The sequence below is a fragment of the Ascaphus truei genome, chromosome 2, assembly GCF_040206685.1.
Source record: "Ascaphus truei isolate aAscTru1 chromosome 2, aAscTru1.hap1, whole genome shotgun sequence".
In the NCBI taxonomy this organism is placed as follows: Eukaryota; Metazoa; Chordata; class Amphibia; order Anura; family Ascaphidae; genus Ascaphus; species Ascaphus truei.
Genome location: NC_134484.1, coordinates 270,599,840 through 270,618,232, shown reverse-complemented (window position 1 = coordinate 270,618,232; position 18,393 = coordinate 270,599,840). Strand labels below are relative to the sequence as shown.

Below are 18,393 nucleotides of genomic sequence, written 5' to 3'. Positions count from 1 at the left end.
CCCCTTATCTGGTGACCCTTAGTCTGGGGTTTGGCCCCAAGGTGTGAATGGCTCATGCCGAGTACCGGGATCTGGCACTCAGCAACATCCCGGCCATTTTCACACTTAGGATTTCTGAGGCTTTTCATCCCTGCATTTCACTAGACTCAGAGTCTACCACTTAACGGGTCTCTTTGAAGTGCAGAAAGGAAAATACCCTCAGCTCATTCACCCGTGGCACATTTACATGCCAAAAGATTTTTCCCGGGCTCACAGGAAAAACTGTTCCTGCCTGTACATTTTAAAACTTACAGTATTATAGACTTTATTAGAACATTATGTTCTGGTGGTGTCACAACTTTAATTTTTATGTGTGCGCGAGTGGTTTATTAACTAGGACTTGCACACCAAAAATCAGGGTGCTAGCTGACCCCGTTCGCGAGTTAGCACGCTTAATGGAAAGGCTCACTTCTAATACTGATCCTTCTGTGCTTCAGTATGTACTAGATCTCAGAGACTGGCTAGAAAGGCTTATGGGGTTGGCACAGACTAACCTCAGGGAGGCTCAGACCAAGCAGAAAGCTTGGTATGACCAGAATGCCCATAGCAGGTCATTCATCCCAGGTCAGCAAGTGCTTGTTCTCAAGCCCACTCTGCAGAACAAATTGATGGCTGCCCTGTCTGGACTGTACACGGTTACAGAAAGATGAATAAGTGCAACCATGTTGTACAGTTAGATGAGAGACAGGAAGAACTAGGACCTCATCACATCAACATGCTTAAGGAGTATTTTGCACAGAGTGTGGCATCAGTGCTGGCTAATTGTAGCCCACCGATGGGGGACCCGGCGAGCAATGCTCTGCCTGGCCTCCTAGGGGAATCTAGACAGGGGGGCACCGTAGCGCAGGTAGAGATAGGATCCCAGCTCAGTGCACAGCAGAAGGTACAGGTGAGGGCTATGCTAGAACAGTATAGGGTTATGTTCACGGACAAGCTGGGCAAAACTCCGGTGAGCTGAGACCTCTGCATAAGCATGCCTATCGTGTATCAGCAGACGTGAAAGCAGTATAGAGACGGAAGTAGAGGCGATGCTGGCCCTAGGGGTAATTGTACCGTCCCAGAGCCCTTGGGCTTGTCCGGTAGTCCTAGTACTGAAGAAGGACGAGACCAGACACTTCTGTGTGGACTGCCGGCAGCTCAATGCGGGAACGGTGTCAGATGTTTATCCCATTCCCTGCATGGACAAGCTGTTTGATGAGCACGCGGGGGCAAAGTATCTGACCACCATGGATCTGAGCAAGGGGTATTAGCAGATCCCGCTGACCCAGGAGGCTAGGGAGAAGTCAGCATTCATTACTCCATGTGGTCTCTATGAATTTCTAGTGATGCTATTCGGGATGAAGAATGCCCCGGCTACCTTCCAACGCCTGGCCAATAGGTTACTGGAAGGGATGCAGGGTTTCGCAGAGGCATACCTGGACGACATTGCAGTATTTAGCGGGACGTGGGACAGTCACTTAGTTCATGTAGCAGCAGTGCTAAGCAGAACTAGGGAAACAGGGCTCACATTGAAACCCACCAAGTGTTTAGTAGGTATGGCAGAAGTTTTGTACCTAAGGCACCGGGTGGGCGGAGGGCACCTCAAGCCTGAACCAGCTAAGGTTGAGGCTACAGTGCCGTGGCCAGTCCAAGACTAAGAAGCAGGTTTTGGCTTTTTTAGGAACCGCTGGGTACTATAGGAAGTTTATCCCACAGTACAGCGCTGTGGATAAACCCTTGACAGATCTGACACAGAAGCGACTCCCAGTTCTGGTAGTCTGGTATCCTGCCTGTGAAACAGCATTTCAGGCACTCAAGACAGCGCACCCATCCTGGCATCCTGACTATTCAAAGAAGTTTTTGGTACAGACCGATGTCTCCGATTACGGTATCTGTGCTGTACTTAGTCAAGTGGGGGAGGAGGGGGGAGAGCATCATGTGGTGTACCTGAGCAGAAAGTTACTGCCCAGGGAAGTGGCTTATGCTACAATTGAAAAGAGTGTTTGGTTATTGTGTGGGCTCTGAGAAAACTGCAGCCCTTGAGTTGGCTACAAAGTATGTTTGGGGAAAATGGCAAGCTCCTTCGCTGGAGTCATGCCCTGCAAGAATTTGACTTTTCTATCCAGCATAAGAAAAGCAGTGACCACGGCAATGCTGATGGACTTTCATGCCAGGACAGTCCCAGTGAGCCAACAACCTCAACACGTGTCAGGCCAGTTAAACCACCGGACGAGGCGGTCGTAACAGAGCCTGCATCTTAAGGGGAGGAGGTGTGATGGTGAAGGGGTTAACCAGGCTCACTAATAAGTGTTCAGCCCCCTTGGTTACCCGTGATCCGTGTGTTGAGGTCCTAGAGTGTCAGCTCTTGGACCCAGATGTCATAAATACATTACTGTGACTGTGCAAATTATGCATCATTAAAGATTTGTTTGTGTTTTACCTTTCCTGGGATGCTGGAACCGGGAGATTTCTAGGCTGTAAGGTTCAGGGTGGGTTTGTCGGAGAAAGTCTTTACAGAATGTATCTATGTATTGGGGTTCCAGAGTTATGGGATACCCCAGGAGTTGGATCCGGGAATCAAGTGAGATTCTCGGATGCAGCCAAGCACATTGCTCCGGGCAAACTCGGACTCTGAAAACGTTCCTACGATTCACCGCCAGGATTCCTGCTGCAGCATCTTCCAGACAAGGTAAACAGAGATGAAGGGTTTAATGTATACCTGCAATCAAACACGGGGTCCCTAGTATAAAGAGGGGTCCCTAGTATAAGGAGGGGTGCTCCAGCTAGGGGATAAAGCGGAGAGTGATTTCTTGTGTGTAAAAGTTTTAAAAGTTATTTCTAAAGTGTGCCAAGAATGAGGCTAGTGAGTGTATGCAATATACAGTATACACTCCCTCCATCTCTGACACCAGAACAGGAACTTATATATTTTATCACACAAAAGACAGGACACAGTATATTTTATTAAAGAGTTATATTTAATAGGTATATGTACTGAACCTGTAAATGAACTGTGGGATTTCCAAGTCATGGATTCCAAGAGACCATATGGCTACCAAGCTTGGTGCCTATGTGTCTGTGCGGAGTCCAAACTTGAAAGCCTCAGGGATGCCATGGTGTTAAAACAGGAGGGGTACTGCAGTTTTGCTTGAGTACTCGCATCCTGGGCTAGCACAGGGCTATCCGGCCACCATTTGCCATAGCCCAGACTCTGTAGAGCCTGGACAGCGGGTGAGCTCAGTATGCAAAGAGGCAGAAGTGCCAGGTTGGCACATGCCCTTTGCAGAATGAAATTTTAAAAAAATCGGCGCTTGTCAGCCGCTTGTGCGTTTGCCTGATCGCACACCAGCGGTTGGCAAGCGCCAATCGCTCCACCAGAAAGCGTAAGCGCACGATCGCCTGGCAAGCACCGGTCCAGCATAAGCCGGCATTGTGACATCACAGCGTCACATTGCCATGGCATCGACACGGCACTGGAGGGTGGCACCAGGTAAGTGCCTATGGGCAGCATTTTTTAAAATCCAACACTGAACTTATGCGATGTATTAACCACGAGTGTGTCATGACGTAACTACCACATCATGAGGTCTGGCACTCCAGGGGCCCCAGGGTGCATTGCAGCAGCTATGTCATGGGCTTTTTGGTCACTTTCTAGGGGAGATCACATTCAGCTCTCTTTGGGATCTGAAAGGAAGGGGAGGAGTGTTCCTCTTCCATTCACGTAATTGACGCCGCGATCATGTGATGCTAACACAGACACACTGATCATTAGAATTAATGGGCCACACGTTTTAGAAGCAATTCAGGCGATTTCGGTCATCCAATCAGCCGCATGTCATGACTACATATATGCTCCTCCACCCCATCACGTTCAAGGCCTGACGAAGCACTTACCTTGTGCGAAACGTGGAGCATTTTGGACCCAGAAGGACTCCGTAACTACTGGCAAACTGCAGCTCTTTTCCTGACTCCGGACGCGGTGATCAGCAGAACTGACAGTAGCCACAAGACTGTTTGTAATGCGAGTGGCTTTTGTAGCTTTATATGTTGTATCTGTATAATAAATTATCTGTGATCTAATACACATTATCCTGGATGTCTGTGGGGCAACTGTACTTCCGACGAGTGTCAACAAACACTGTTAGGGGACAGACGCAGCAGACACAGGATCACAAGAAACCGCTGGAGGCAGCGACTCACATGGCCGTGTGATAGATATTGATACACACACTTCTCCATTTGTACATTTATCACTATCGTCATTACGCCTGCACCACCACAGGGGTACTGGACCAAGTACTTGGAGAGGATTCAAAGATATCTTTTGAAACAGTGACTCATACATGGCCATGTGAGTCACAATATATAGATATATATTAATTAGAACCACCCCACTCACTACGCTCGTACCTAGCCACTCATTCACCAGCTGGAGAGGATTTAGAAGATACCTTGCTTCTCACAGACCCGTGTAAGTCTATGTTTTAGATTTCCGCTGCATCCCCTTCCCTTTCGTCCGTGCATCTAGTTTCATGTTTGAGTTTTATTTGGCATTAACCTATATCATACAGTACTGCTATTGACTATGGTTTGTGCATTTTCTCTTTTGTCTGGTTTATTTACATCCCTACCTCAGCCCTGCGGGTCCGCCTCCTAATTTGAGACAAGCATCGTCACAATTTCACCTCAAGACTTGGTTGACTATTTAAAAAAAAAAAAAAAAAAAAAAAAAAAAGAAGTGGAATCCATACATCAGAACATCCCCTCTGTATCCTCCCCCCATCCTACACCTCTTCCTAACTCCTCCTACCTTCCTCAACCCTTTTTCCGCCGTCACAGAGGAGAATGCATCATGGTTGATCTCCTCTTCTCCCTCTACCACTTGCCTTCTTGACCCCATTTGCTAAAACCTCTTGCGCCTACTCTAATTCCTACACTCACGCACATTTTTAACTCCTCCCTCTACTCTGGTACTTTTCCCTCATCCTTCAAAAACATGCAACAGTTATACCATTACTCAAAAACAGCAAGCTAGACCCTACCTGTCTTTCTAACTACCGTCCTGTCTCCCGTCAGTCTTTTGCCTCAAAACTCCTTGAACACCTTATATTCTCTCGCTTGCTTCATTTTTTTCACTGACTATTCTCTCCTACACCCTCTACAATCTGGTCTCCGCACTGCTCAGTCCACTGAAACACTACTCACTAAAATAACTAATGACCTCCATGCTGCCAAACACAAAGGTCATTATTGCACTCTGCTCGTATTACTCGACCTCTCTGCAGCATTTGATACTATGGTCCACCCTCTTCACTTTCACATTCTCCATACACATGGTAGTCATAACAAAGTTCTATCCTGGATCTCCTCTTACCTCTCCCATCGTACTTTCACTGTCTCTTTTGCCGACACCCCCTCCTTTCCTCTCTGTGGGGGTACCCCAAGGATTTATCCTGGGACCTCTTCTCTTTACACACTCTCTCTAGGTTACCTAATCACATCTCTTGGGTTCAAATAGCACCTCTATGCTGATGACACAAATGTACTTTTCAACCCCTGCCCTTACACGTGCTGTGTAAACCAGTTAGTTTCTGAATGTCTCTTTGCTATATTATCCTGGATGGCCCTCCACCGACATAAACATGTCAAAAACAGAGCTCCTCATATTTCCTCCCAAACCTGGCCCTACTACATTACTGTTGGAAGCACTATCATACACCCAGTAGCACAAGCATGCTGCCTAAGGGGGTGGCCCCAGTCACTTCTACGGCGTGCTATCAAGCCCCGCCCCCCCAGTCAGGCCGGTTCCCGTCCCTACCTTGTCGCGCACCTTTCCCCAGTGGTGCGCGACAGGTTTTTAGGGAGGCAGGGGAATTTGAAATTAACATCTGCAACGGAGGCGTGGCCACGCCCCCGCCGGCGGTTCAGCCAATAAGGGCGAACCAGCCGCGGGACGTCATGGCCACGCCCGCGCAAACCTACAGCCACGCCCCCTCCCATCGCAAACCTTCCCTCAGACCGTCTATCGCGGTGTAGCGCTGTGCATGCGCCGCCCCCCCCGCCGGGCGCGCGTGCCACAGTGAAGACTTAGCCTAAAGGGTCACACTCTACTCCTCTCTCACATTCAAAAAGGTAGCTAAACCCTGTTGTTTTCTCCTCCGCAATATTACAAAGATATACCCTTTTCTCTGTTGCTCTACTGCTAAAACTCTGACGCAGGCCGTCAGACTACTCCCGTCTTGACTACTGTAACCTCCTGCTGTCCGGCCTTCCTGCCTCTCACCTGTCTCCCCTACAATCTATCCTAAACGCTACTGCCAGAATCACTCCACTCTTTCCTAAATCTGTCTCAGTGACTCCCCTGCTGAAACCCCTCCCCTAGCCTCCTATGAAATCCCGTATCACAGACTCAATTCTCCTCCTCACTTCAGGCTTTACACTCTTCTGCTCCTCCTTACATCTCAGCCCTAATTTCTCGCTAATACACCATACTGGACTCTTGCGTTCTGCTCAAGGATGTCTTCTCTCTACCCCTTTTGTGTCTAGAGCCCTCTCCCGCCTTAAACCCTTCTTAGTGATTGCCCCACACCTATGGAATGCCATTCCCCTCAAATATCTGACTAGTACCACCTCTATCCACCTTTAAGACCCACCTCCTTAACGAAGCATATGAATAGCTCCGTGGCTGATACATCGACCTTGGCCCCTCACAGATGCACTTACCAGAACACCTTCATACTGTCTCTGTACGTTCTTCTTACATACCAATTAGCTCTTCAGGGCAGGGACTTTCCTAGATGTTAGTTTTATGTCTGAAGCACTTCTTCCCATTGTGTTTGTATTATTTGTTATTTATATGATTATCACATGTATTACCGCTATGTACATGAATGGCACTATATAAATACATCTGCTTTTTTCTAAGAGATTTTGCGTTCTACGGAGCGATCTGACTGGTCGAGGAACGGAAGAGGAGACTCCTGTCTGCATCACGTGTGTGTGTGTGTGTGTGTGTGTGTGTGTGTGTGTTGGAGAGAGTGAGTGAAGGTTGAGTGAGGAAGAGGGAGATAAGCATTGCATAGTCATGGTGACAAAGGACGCCACGTCATAGGAGAAGGGCCGGCATGAGAAAATTGCCCGGGCTGATATTTGTCTGCAATCTGCCCCTGCAGAAAGGATTCAGAACGGTCAACTAAAAACAAAGTTTTAGGACAGTGCTGATTTTTTAATGAGCACTCCTTACACCAATTTTTTTTTTTAATATAGGATTTAAGGTGGGGGTCTTCGGAGCTGAACAGCATTGATTTCAGCTCTGGGGACCCCCTGCTTCCCGAGGTCATTACCTCCATAGGTGATGCTGGTATCTCTGTGCAGATTAAAGCTCTCGCGTCACGTGGGCCAATATGAAGACACATTGGATAATGTTGTGGATTCCTATTGGCCCAGAGGACGCGGGGCATTTAAACCACCATATTGTGAACCCAGCCAGGGCTCCTACGCAGGTAAGTATCTCGGAAAGCAGGGGGTCCCCAGAGCTGAAATCAACACGGTTCAGCTCTTAAGAAAAAACACCAAAAAAAAAAAAAAAAGTGTCGCCTGGAGTGCCTCTTTAAGCATTTAGGGATTATTAGTTTTACCTTTTCTGCATACAAAGCACAAACTACATGGGGGTAGACAACAGCAGTTATCTGGTAGCTATCTGTATTGCATATTAAAAAACCAACTAAATGACAAGTCTCTCGCCACTCCCTATATACACAGTTGTAAGGTAACCTGATCAGACCAGTAACTGCATCGTAGAGTCATAAGGTAACAGATATAATGGGGCATATTTACCAAGTGGTGCTTTGCCAGAAAACCCCTCTTGGTGCTGGAACTCACTTTACAGCACATTCACTTTAAGGGACTCTAAAGGTGTTTTACAGAATAGTCAGTGGAATATGTACAAAAATGCCACTTACCTGGTGCCGCTCTCCTCCTTCTGCAGCGACATCACATAGTGTTGCATTATCACAGTAACGTGACGTCACACGGTGACGCACTGCCATGGAAACACGATGCAGTGTGACATGTTACCGTGGTAACGCAACACTATGTGACGTTGCAGCGTCATTTGACGCTGCAGAAGGGGAAGGGCGGTATGACGGAGAAGGTAAGAACTTTGCAGAGGCCCAACTCTCTCCACCGGCAGTAAGTGGGGAAGAGTGCAGGGCCTCTGTATATTGGGGGGAGGGGTGGAGGGAGGGGGGCAGTGAGGAAATTAGACATTAGACATGGTTGAGGGTTCCTCAGAATTTCACTTAGGGTTCCTTAACCCTGAAAAAAAAAAAAAAAAAAAAAACAACAACATTGAAAACCGCTGATCTAGTATTTTTTTGGTGGTGTTCCTTTAATCTTCCTGTAGAAATACAAGCCTGCTGGAAACCTGTCTGCTCCACCTCAATTGCACCACTTCTGGCCTCCCTACTCCATCAATTTACAACAGAAAGGCTTCTGTCTCAGAGCCCATTCCAGTTGCAAAACTACTTTCTCTCACGATAGAATTGATCTCTCCCCACATCCCAGTGCAGTACAAAGGTTAAACTCAAGGGAATTATCAAGCCCGTGAAGGGACTTTCAGGAAGGAGTGGCTCACTGAGTAACAACACTGACTCTGTAAACAACACACTGAGGAAACTGGTTCAATTCCCGTTGTCAGCGTCTTGTGACCTTCGGTAAGTCGCTTTGTCTCCCTGTGCCTCAGGCACCAAAATCATAGATTATAAACTCATCTGCGCAGCGACTGTCTGTAAAAATTCTTATGTGCTGCATACGGCGCACTATACTGTAATTGTGAAGTGTTTCGAGTCCCATTGGGAGAAAAGCACTATATGAAATACAAATTATGAAATCATGATTTTAACAGTACAAAAAAAACTTTTTCTTTTTTACGCAAAGTCTCAAACTACAAACATTAACCATTAGGTACCATACACATGACTACACTTAACACCATATTTACAACATGCTTAATTAACCATATTTTGGAGTGTACAGTATTACATTAAAAATGATAAGATTTCTATATACTTTCCACATGAACATGTAAAGGGTGTTTACCTGCTATTTGCTTCCAGTATATGTACATGTAATTAAACACCTTTCTAGTCGTTTATCCCTGATTTGCTTACAAATCAGATCAGATTTCTAGCTGCTTCCTGTATGAAGATCTTTACTTGCTCCATGTGATCATAATAGAACAGATGAGCTGTATGTTGTATTTACCTTGTGTGTCCCTCGTCAGTCAGGATATGTGCCCCTCTCCTGTGTTTCCTGAGCAGTTTCTCCACAGTCTCTGTGCTGCACCAGGCTGCCAGAAATCAGTCCCGAGCTTTTCATGCAGAGGAAAAACACTCTGCCCCCCTGTCACTTTTTATTCTCGCTTAAAGAGGAGTAACAGGGCGTAACTGAGCCTGCCCAATAATATATATTCTTTTTGGGGTGTGATCATAACCCTGCCTAAAGCCCGTCTGTGGCCAGAAGATTTACTCTGCCGTGTTTTTTCTTTCGGATACACATGCAAATAGATGAATAATGTCACCTTAAAGGGGTAACCTGAGATGCTCTAGTTCAAAACACTTACATTTTTTTTAATTACAAAAAGGGGAGATTCCAGTTTCTCATACAAGTGCATTTCTCTCCGATATATAATTTACTAGGAAGAGAGAAGTGAAGTCAGGATACACTGAATCAAGCATTGGTTATCTGGTGCCAGATGACTATTATCACATGATGCACAGATAACCCAGATCACATGATGCACAGATAACCCAGATCACATGATGCACAGATAACCCAGATCACATGATGCACAGATAACCCAGATCACATGATGCACAGATAACCCAGATCACATGATGCACAGATAACCCAGATCACATGATGCACAGATAACATCAGAGATAAGATACACAGATGAGCAAGGACAGTGTAACCTTTACCCCCAAGCTTGCACATTACTGCAGACAGTTCCACATGGATAAGTAGACAAAAAACAATGCCAATATTCATTAAGTTTAACTATTTTTCTTTCTAGACTACTGTGTCGGGGGTTGGGGGGTTGTTGTCTGTACAAAAAGTCTTAACACAGTAGTGGTTATATTAACCCTCTCGTTGCCAGTGAGGGCATCTGAGGCTTTTCCAAGCCCCTCTAGCAGTGAAATTGTTAATATAACATATGAATGCATTAACAAGGATGGGGGGGGGGATTTCCCCCCAAGGAATGTATCTCTGATTTTTCTTCTACAATGTTAACACGTGCATTTATTTTAGCTCATTAAACAGTTTGATCCTAGATTGGGCAGCTGAATAGTTAGTCTCTCCAAAGACTCACCTACGCCTAATGTTTTAGACACACACACACACACACACACACACACACACACACACACACACACACACACACACACACACACACACACACACACACACACACACACACACACACACACACACACACACACACACACACACACACACACACACACACACACACACACACACACACACACACACACACACACACACACCATTATTGCAAAACAGAAATCAGCTGGGTCAGCAAATACTCAGCAGCTTCTATGGTTGCATCATGTCTCAGCTCCTCATCTATTGCTACACCTCCTCCTGCATCCAGTATTACTGTTCAGCAAAAGCACATAAAATAAACGGTCTGTTGCTGTTGCAGCTACGGATCTTAGAGGAAAGACAAGACGTGGAAAATAACTGAAAACACACAGGAAAAGGCTGCAATTCCTAGATTTACAGGGTAGCACAGGGGAAGAGCCGTGCATGTGATGGCGCCGTGGCTTAGTTGGTTAAAGCGCCTGTCTAGTAAACAGGAGATCCTGGGTTCGAATCCCAGCGGTGCCTCATTTTTATTTCTGTATGGCCGGTTTTATTAAGCGAATTCTTCTGCTAATAAGCTTTAATATTTGTGTTGGCTAGCTGACTCATGGGGGTAGTGTTACGTGTTACTTAGCTTACTCATGAGGGAAGTGTTACCTGTTACTCTTCTCTTGCTGTTCTTTTCCCCTGCTAAAACCAGTGGTTTTATCCTCAAACAAATAATATAACAAAATACATGTATTCCTTGCTGCTTTTTTTTACAGGAAGTGTTCCCATCCTGAGTAGTAGTTAAAAATACGTTTGTAAAACTTTAGATAATTTTGTACTATTCACTGTAGAAGAAGTACTGACTCAGATACTTTGTACCCAATTGTCACCTGGCACCAACTTCTGAGTAACATTAACTCTGGAGGCATCAAAAACTTTGATTACAGGCTCCATATTGCAGGGATCGAATGTGCTATTCCTATTTTAATGCACATTTTTTTGATACTTTGCTTCTTTGTTTATTTTTCATCTTTACCTTATAAGGGACATGTCAAGGAGAGCACACAAGGGAGCATGTGACTTATCTATGCAACCACGGTTAATACACACATCTAGTATAGCAAACACACCTTTCTCCTGCGCAAGGTACTTTTAATGAGTTAGTATTTACCCCTTTATTCGATTGCAATCTATATCTATCAGCTTCCACCACTCAAGAAATATCAAATGTCTTTGTTTATTAAAGAAAAATCATGCACTTAACACAAAATCTGCAACAAAATGTGTCAGAAAATTAACTTTACCATATACAAAGTGTGCAAACAGTTCATTCAAAGCTCAAAGCATGACTTATTAACGTTTTATTTTAATATATATAAAATTACAGTGCTTAGGTTACAGAAAACGATTGCAAGAACAAACAGTTACAATAAATGCAGACCAGTTTCTTAAAGTAAAAGGAGAGAACATAAACAGAAAGCCCTATACAATATTTTACCATTTGTCATAGTTTTTTCCCAGGGAGGTCACTTGCGTAAGAAAGATGAGAACTCACGTGTCTGATCCCAAAACATACCTCTGTTGAATTTTGATTTTCATATTACCTTGATGAGACTTATGTACTATTTTTTCCCCATTGAAACAAGATAAGCCCACCCCTGTTGGAAATCAGCTCTGGCTGAGTTTTATGACTTGAAAGAAAAAACTCTTCTTTTGTGACGTTTAAAAGTTTGACTGAATATTAAAACACACTCATAACTTCATTTCTCTAATACTCAGACGGACGTGAGTCATATTAATAGATTCAGGTGAGTTTGCTGAATGTAACAATACTAATTTTGACCGGCGTAACCGTAAATTTGAACTACAAACGGACATCTGTCCATTGCAAACCTCTTAAACAGTGCGAAAAAGGGTGTTATGTAATGGTGCTTAAATCTATTCTATTAAACTTCAATAAGAAAACATCAAGTGATAATAGTGCATAAAATTGTGTATGTAGCCCTTTTTCTGAACACCTTCCTAAGGGACTACTGGTCGCTGCCTAACACCTGCGGCTCCAGGAGATCTGAGCCTCCGCTAGCTGGGAGCCCGGGGTAATACTCACACATTTACATAGCGCAGCGCCTCCACCTGCGATGGCTCCCATCGACGGGGGAGTGGTTCCTCGCAGGACACTCAATAAACACATACACAGTATAGATAATAACTAACTAATCTGATCCTATCCTTGGTGATATTCTCCGTGGACCCCAACGTGGGTCCAAACTCCGTCACTGGAACAGCAGCAGCCGCTGAGTCCCTAACTATCTAGGTGGCATTCGCTACACTACAGGCCGTCCCTATAGCACAGCAACCTGTGGTGGCTTTGGGGAAACTCCTAGGGGCCTACAGGGGTTAATGACCTGTCCCACTCCCCTAACTAACTAAGTCCCAATCCTAACTGTAACTAGCCTCGCAGCAACAACATGCAGCACTAACACACCACACACGCAGTCAACCTGCAGACAGCAACACACACAGTATACACTGTGCTTACTTGTCAGCGCTCACGGCACTACCAGCCGTGATCCACTGACAAGCCTGCACCCTCTCACACCTAAGGGCAAGCTCCCTATCTCGGGCCGTACCTTATCAATTACCCCCTACCCTAACAGGGATTTGGGGCCTGCCTGGGACTTGGGAATCCTTACCTGGTGCAGGAGCCACTCGCTCCCTGCACCCTTCCTTCCCCTTCCTGCTCCTCAGCCTGACTGACGTGACACTAAGCCCGCGAAATGTATCAATCGGGCTGTCTGGGCTCCCTGCACTAGCCCCCACCCTCTTTTCTCCCGGCGGGTCCGTCGCTGGCTCCGGCGGCACCCGCAATCGCTCGCCACGCTACAGAGAGGGTCAAAGAGGGAAAAATAACCCCGGGGCTACATGTATAATTCCAATTAAATATAGGGAATAAAATGATTATAAGTGAAAAATCCAATACAAACAAATCAGTATATTGCAGCTTCAAACCTTGATATGGATTGCTTTCCTCAATCCATAGTATTTAATGTGTCCGGGTGATTGGCGAAGCGCAGATACATATAAAATAGATAAACACAAGCAAATGGTGCAAATTCGTTTTTCAAAGTGTCAATCTTTGTCACGGGAAACCAGGTATGTACACCTTTATCCTGGAATCATATCACTGTACAAAATCAAAATGTAAAATAAATTGTGTTTATTTCTTGGAAACAGACATACACACAGTGAATTATAATAATACAGGAGAAAACACACTTACTGGGGTTTTGGGCTGAAAAACGAAACTTCCTTGACCGAAATAAAGTCTTTAAGAAGTCCGTTCGAAATGGTGCTGAAAGTAGGACTTAGAAAATATTCTGCTCTGCCTGTTACACCTGATTTACAGCAAACGACAGAGAAGCCCAATGCTACATCCAATATGACAAAAATACACAGTAAATTACCCTTTTTCAAGAGAATATATAAGTATTTTACTGTGTATTTTTGTCATATTGGATGTAGCATTGGGCTTCTCTGTCGCTTGCTGTAAATCAGGTGTAACAGGTTTTCACCCACCCTCTGGGAGATCACACTATTACATGGTGTGTTGTGCTGGTTACTTGCTAGCTCACAGTATCACTGAGTTTCCGCCGTTGTTAATGGGGGGACAGGCTTTTGGAGTGATGGTTCATTCTTTTTCACTGGTGCGGCGCCTCCATCTCCTGCAGGATCCAGGAGTACCGGATGCAATCCCAGTAGGAGAATTATCTTCTGCTACTCCCCCTGATTAATTGCACAACACTGATTATAGCATATAAATGATCTTCCCGCAGATGCCCATCCTATATTGTGGGGGCTCAGGGGTTCCCAAAAAGAGCTTGCTGGGGTTCTGTGTACACAAAAAACAAAACTGTGCGCTACTACCTAACTACCTATAAAGTTTAAATGTATAAATATATACAGTGCAGTGACTATACCATCAATTTAGTGATAAAAAATTAATAAAAAATTAAACCACAACTCCCACAGTGAGATAATTATACATTAAATAATAAGTGCCACATAACCGTGTTGGGGATAATGGCGTCTGCAGCTGTATTTCCCTGAAGAAGTAGTTAATTCTACGAAACTAGTTGGATGTAACATTCTATTGCCTTATATCTGCTTACATTGGCCTTTGTCTATGTATTGGCCTGTCCTGTTTTTATTTCATCCTGTGTGCTGTTTTGGACACTTGTGAGAGACGTTGTAAGACTGTTCAAACTTCCCTATTGAATCCACCACTGCTGCATCGTGGCACGCTGAGGGCACCCCAGCAAGCTGCGTTTTAACCTCTGTGCAGAGGATACACCTGCCGAGGTACAGGAGCAGCTTCATATCGGCCAGGAAGCAGGAGCGATTTCACCGAGCCCCAGTACCAGCTGCTTAACCTGGCTGCATGAAGGGAAATCCCCTTGGGAGTGAAAAGACTGACGTCCTGCCCCAGAATCAACTGAGCTGCAGCAGCAGAGGGAAGCAAGCACCTGAATCTACAGCTAACAGCTGCCGAGTGGTAAACAGTGTGATACACACTACATGCCTTTTACCAACTTTTTTCATGTACGCAGATATATTACCCCCTTATTAATTCTATAATATATTGTTGAATTTGCTTCACTATTTGGCGTTGTGCGCTGTTTTCTTTTGTTTCCATTCTCTTAGTGGGGTTCTGTGTGTTGTTTGTACACCTGATTTATACAATTTAAATGAAAACTAATTATGTGAATGTTTATTTATAGCTGGTATTAGTAAATATAAATGGTTAGTGTATAATAGCTATACGCTTCAATTAATACATTTTTGAAGCTATGTAATCAAACAAATAAATATTTGGGATGATACATAGGAACTTTACGCCAAATTGAATTCAAAGGACGGTTTTGATGCACTTTAATTTATTTTGTGGCATACAGAAATATGCTTAAGTATTGTATACTACTTGCATCGGTACACAAAGCACATCATTTCTGTGCGCCAAAACAAATGGAAATAATATATTTTGTGACACAGCTGGCACAGAGACAGTTGAGATTAGTGCATAGGTGCATATAAGCCCAATTGAAATTTTGTTTGATGTGCGCCAATTTTACATCACAAAGGCTGTTTGCGACACGTAGTACATACGCCTCTTGCTGTTCCATTAAGTGAAAATGCTACTAAAGATGTGGGGCCCGGGGCAGTTCCTCAAATGCTAAATCAGGCCTTCCAACATTTGCACATAAAAATAGATACCACTGTAGTTTGTATTGAAGCCCCCTAACCTATGCAGCTTACCACACACAAAAAACACGCAGTTTAATTTAGTGTACTTGCAAAACTTTGTTTAGGTTTGAAGATTTATTAACCAAGGACTGGCTTATTCTGATTAGTTGAAGGGACTCAAGAACTGTCGCGGCCCCTTTTATTCTAAAACATCACTGCATTTTTCCTGGATTTTTTTCCGAATGCTACGCACTTCACCTGGTGCATGCCGCATTCATGTTGCCTTCTCAGCCGCGGTTGATGCGCGGTTGATGCGCGGTTGATGCGTTTATTGAGAATGGTTCGGATTTAATAGGTTGCAATTCTTCGCGTGTCCACCAGATGGCAGATATTCATGAATTGTAATGCGCACCCGCTTCAGTAATGGGTCGACTTGCAGTTGTTTCGTTTAAAAAAACATATCACAGTGGGCTATTGTAAATTGGCCTTGGGACTGAAGGAAGAGGTTACAATAATGTATCAATTTTGGCTTTTCATATTAAAGAAAGACAAGCACCAGTTTCTGGTCTGGTGCACAAGTGCAGCCCATGTTCCAAAAACCCGACAGAACGTACGCTTTTTTAATATGGGCCGCGATTAATGCAACAGATGATAAGATGGCAACAGTTGTTCAAATTTATCAGTATTTTATCGAAAACTATGACTTTTACAAATTTTCGCCAGCTCCTCATGTGTGGAAGTGTGCAATAAGGAATAAGTTATGTAGCGATCCATGTTTTTATCGTATTGATCCCGAATTTATTGGAGGGTATTGGTGTGTATCACCAGGTTTTTCCTGTATCTATAATCATGCAGACGGCAAAAGGCGAAAGGTCGTGTTAAAACCAAGTAAGAAACGTCAGTCGCTGGCAAGCAATGCACCAGCACCAGCACCGGCTTCCAATAACGGTCCTACCGTCAGTGACAACCCTTGCTGTCTGTCCACGCATGGATACCTGCAGCCTGAGACGGATTTCGCGTGCAGTTTCGAGCAAGCTTGCATGTACCTAAGCGATTTCCAGCCTCATCAGCTGACTACAGGTGTAGTAGTCCCGCTGCCAACTGTCAACGTGTATGATCAAGAATACTGGACTGGCAGTGGCCCGGCGCCGGCGCCAACTGAATGGGAAATTCTATTGTGAGTAATGTTGCCGTATTTTTTTCTGTTTTTTTTTTATTTTGAAAATATCAATATCAGTGCGATTCAAAAGTCAAGCGATTCTCCTGTAAGCAATATCATTGGCTGGGCGGCTTCTACAGTACTGCAGATACTGAACAATTGGTGGAACGCTAGGTGCATGCGCATTGGAACCTCCTTGAAACGCATATGCGTGTCATCACATCGACAGTAGGCGCATGCGCATGTGAACAGGAGACGCCCCCCGATAAAATTATTGGTGGGACTGACTGGGAACTTCTTTAGGGTACTGGCCATTACAGTAAAACTTTTCTTTTTGTTTTTCCTCAGAAAAGCAAACGGCAAATGGAGGGATTTCGATGGATAATATCGCTGTTACGCCGGTGCTGCCCGCAGACCAGACCCGTCCCCTGAGCTGAAGGGGGAAGTGGTAATACACGCACCTGCAGCAAAGGGAGCGTGTCCCGAGTGTGGTATAAAGTGTTGCCAGGCCAGGTGTAGTAAGATAGACAATACTTGCCGGTACCGGTTGTAGAGATAGAGTGAAGAATGCCTTGCTGAGGTCACGGAGTGGAGAGCGAAGATAGGTCGTAGTCCAAGCCGTGTTCAAGGGGTTACCAGAGTGAGCGTTGTCCAAGGAGTGCCGAGATCGAGAGCCAGAGGGGGTAGTCGTACAAGCCGCGTCAGAACCTGTGAAAACACTGAGAGAATCCAGAAGTACTTCCATACAGAGACTATGTCGAGCAAAGACTGAGAGCAGAGAGGAGCAAGATAAAGCAGGAAGGTCCAATTAGGAACGGAGGCGGGACAGGAAGAGCTACAGGGATACACTGCAGATTGGTGCAGGTGTAACAGGCCAGGTGAGTCTTGTTGGTAACCCGAGTATGCCCGTGCGGTGTGCGGGGGCGGAGCCTGAGGTCCAGGGGACGGGAAGAAGAGTGTGCAGAATGAGTGCACTCTGTAATGCGTGTACTCGCGTGGACCGAGCCAGTGGATGGTGCAGGTGCACGCGCGGGAGGGCGTGGGCACGCCCGGCGCTGAGCAGAGGAATCGCCGAGGAGAGTGATCCCGCGACGGCGGCAGGGGCGGAGAGACGCGGAGGCCGGTAAGACAGGATTGTTTTGTGTGTCCAGGGACTCCCTGAGGGGAGAGAGTGCTCTGTGTGGGGAGCGCAGAGAACGCCGATTCCTGACAGTACCCCCCTCTTCAGGAACGGCCTCAGGACGGTCCATGAACGGTTTCTCTGGAAACTTTTTCCTGAAGGACTTAAGAAGGGCCGGGGCATGAATGTCCTTTAAAGGTACCCAGGATCTCTCTTCAGGGCCAAAGCCCTTCCACTGCACCAAGAACTGGAGCTGGCCCCTGGATAGGCGAGAATCCAAAAGAGAGTGAACTTCGTATTCCTCGTTATTTTGGACAGTAATGGGGTCCGGTTTACAAGTCTGATCCGGAAAGAAGTGACTGGTGATGAATGGTTTTAAGAGGGACACATGAAAGATATTGGGAATCTTCATACTGTGTGGTAGTTGGAGCCGGATTGCCACAGGATTGATTTGTTCACAAATTGGGAAGGGACCCAGGAA

General features: G+C 45.3%; 2 protein-coding genes and 1 non-coding gene across 6 annotated transcripts in view; 2 read left to right on the top strand and 1 right to left on the bottom strand.

The window, feature by feature from the left end:
• Positions 1 to 9,662, bottom strand: part of LOC142487256 (carboxymethylenebutenolidase homolog) — a 69,690-nt gene extending 60,028 nt beyond the window's left edge. The window contains exon 1 of one of the 3 annotated variants that reach the window (XM_075586212.1): positions 9,641 to 9,662. The gene's annotated coding sequence lies outside the window, so the exon portion shown is untranslated. Of the gene's footprint in view, positions 1 to 9,282; positions 9,464 to 9,640 lie in introns of those variants that run through there. The other 2 variants (XM_075586210.1, XM_075586211.1) reach the window with 2 other exon arrangements.
• The window catches only part of LOC142487257 (carboxymethylenebutenolidase homolog), a 134,392-nt gene continuing 124,632 nt past the window's right edge, over positions 8,634 to 18,393 (top strand). Inside the window, exon 1 of one of the 2 annotated variants that reach the window (XM_075586216.1) lies at positions 8,634 to 8,732. The gene's annotated coding sequence lies outside the window, so the exon portion shown is untranslated. The remainder of the gene's footprint in view (positions 8,733 to 18,393) is intronic. The other variant, XM_075586215.1, reaches the window with a different exon arrangement.
• TRNAT-AGU (transfer RNA threonine (anticodon AGU)) lies at positions 10,856 to 10,929 on the top strand. Its single transcript has one exon. It is a non-coding gene; the product is annotated as a tRNA-Thr (tRNA).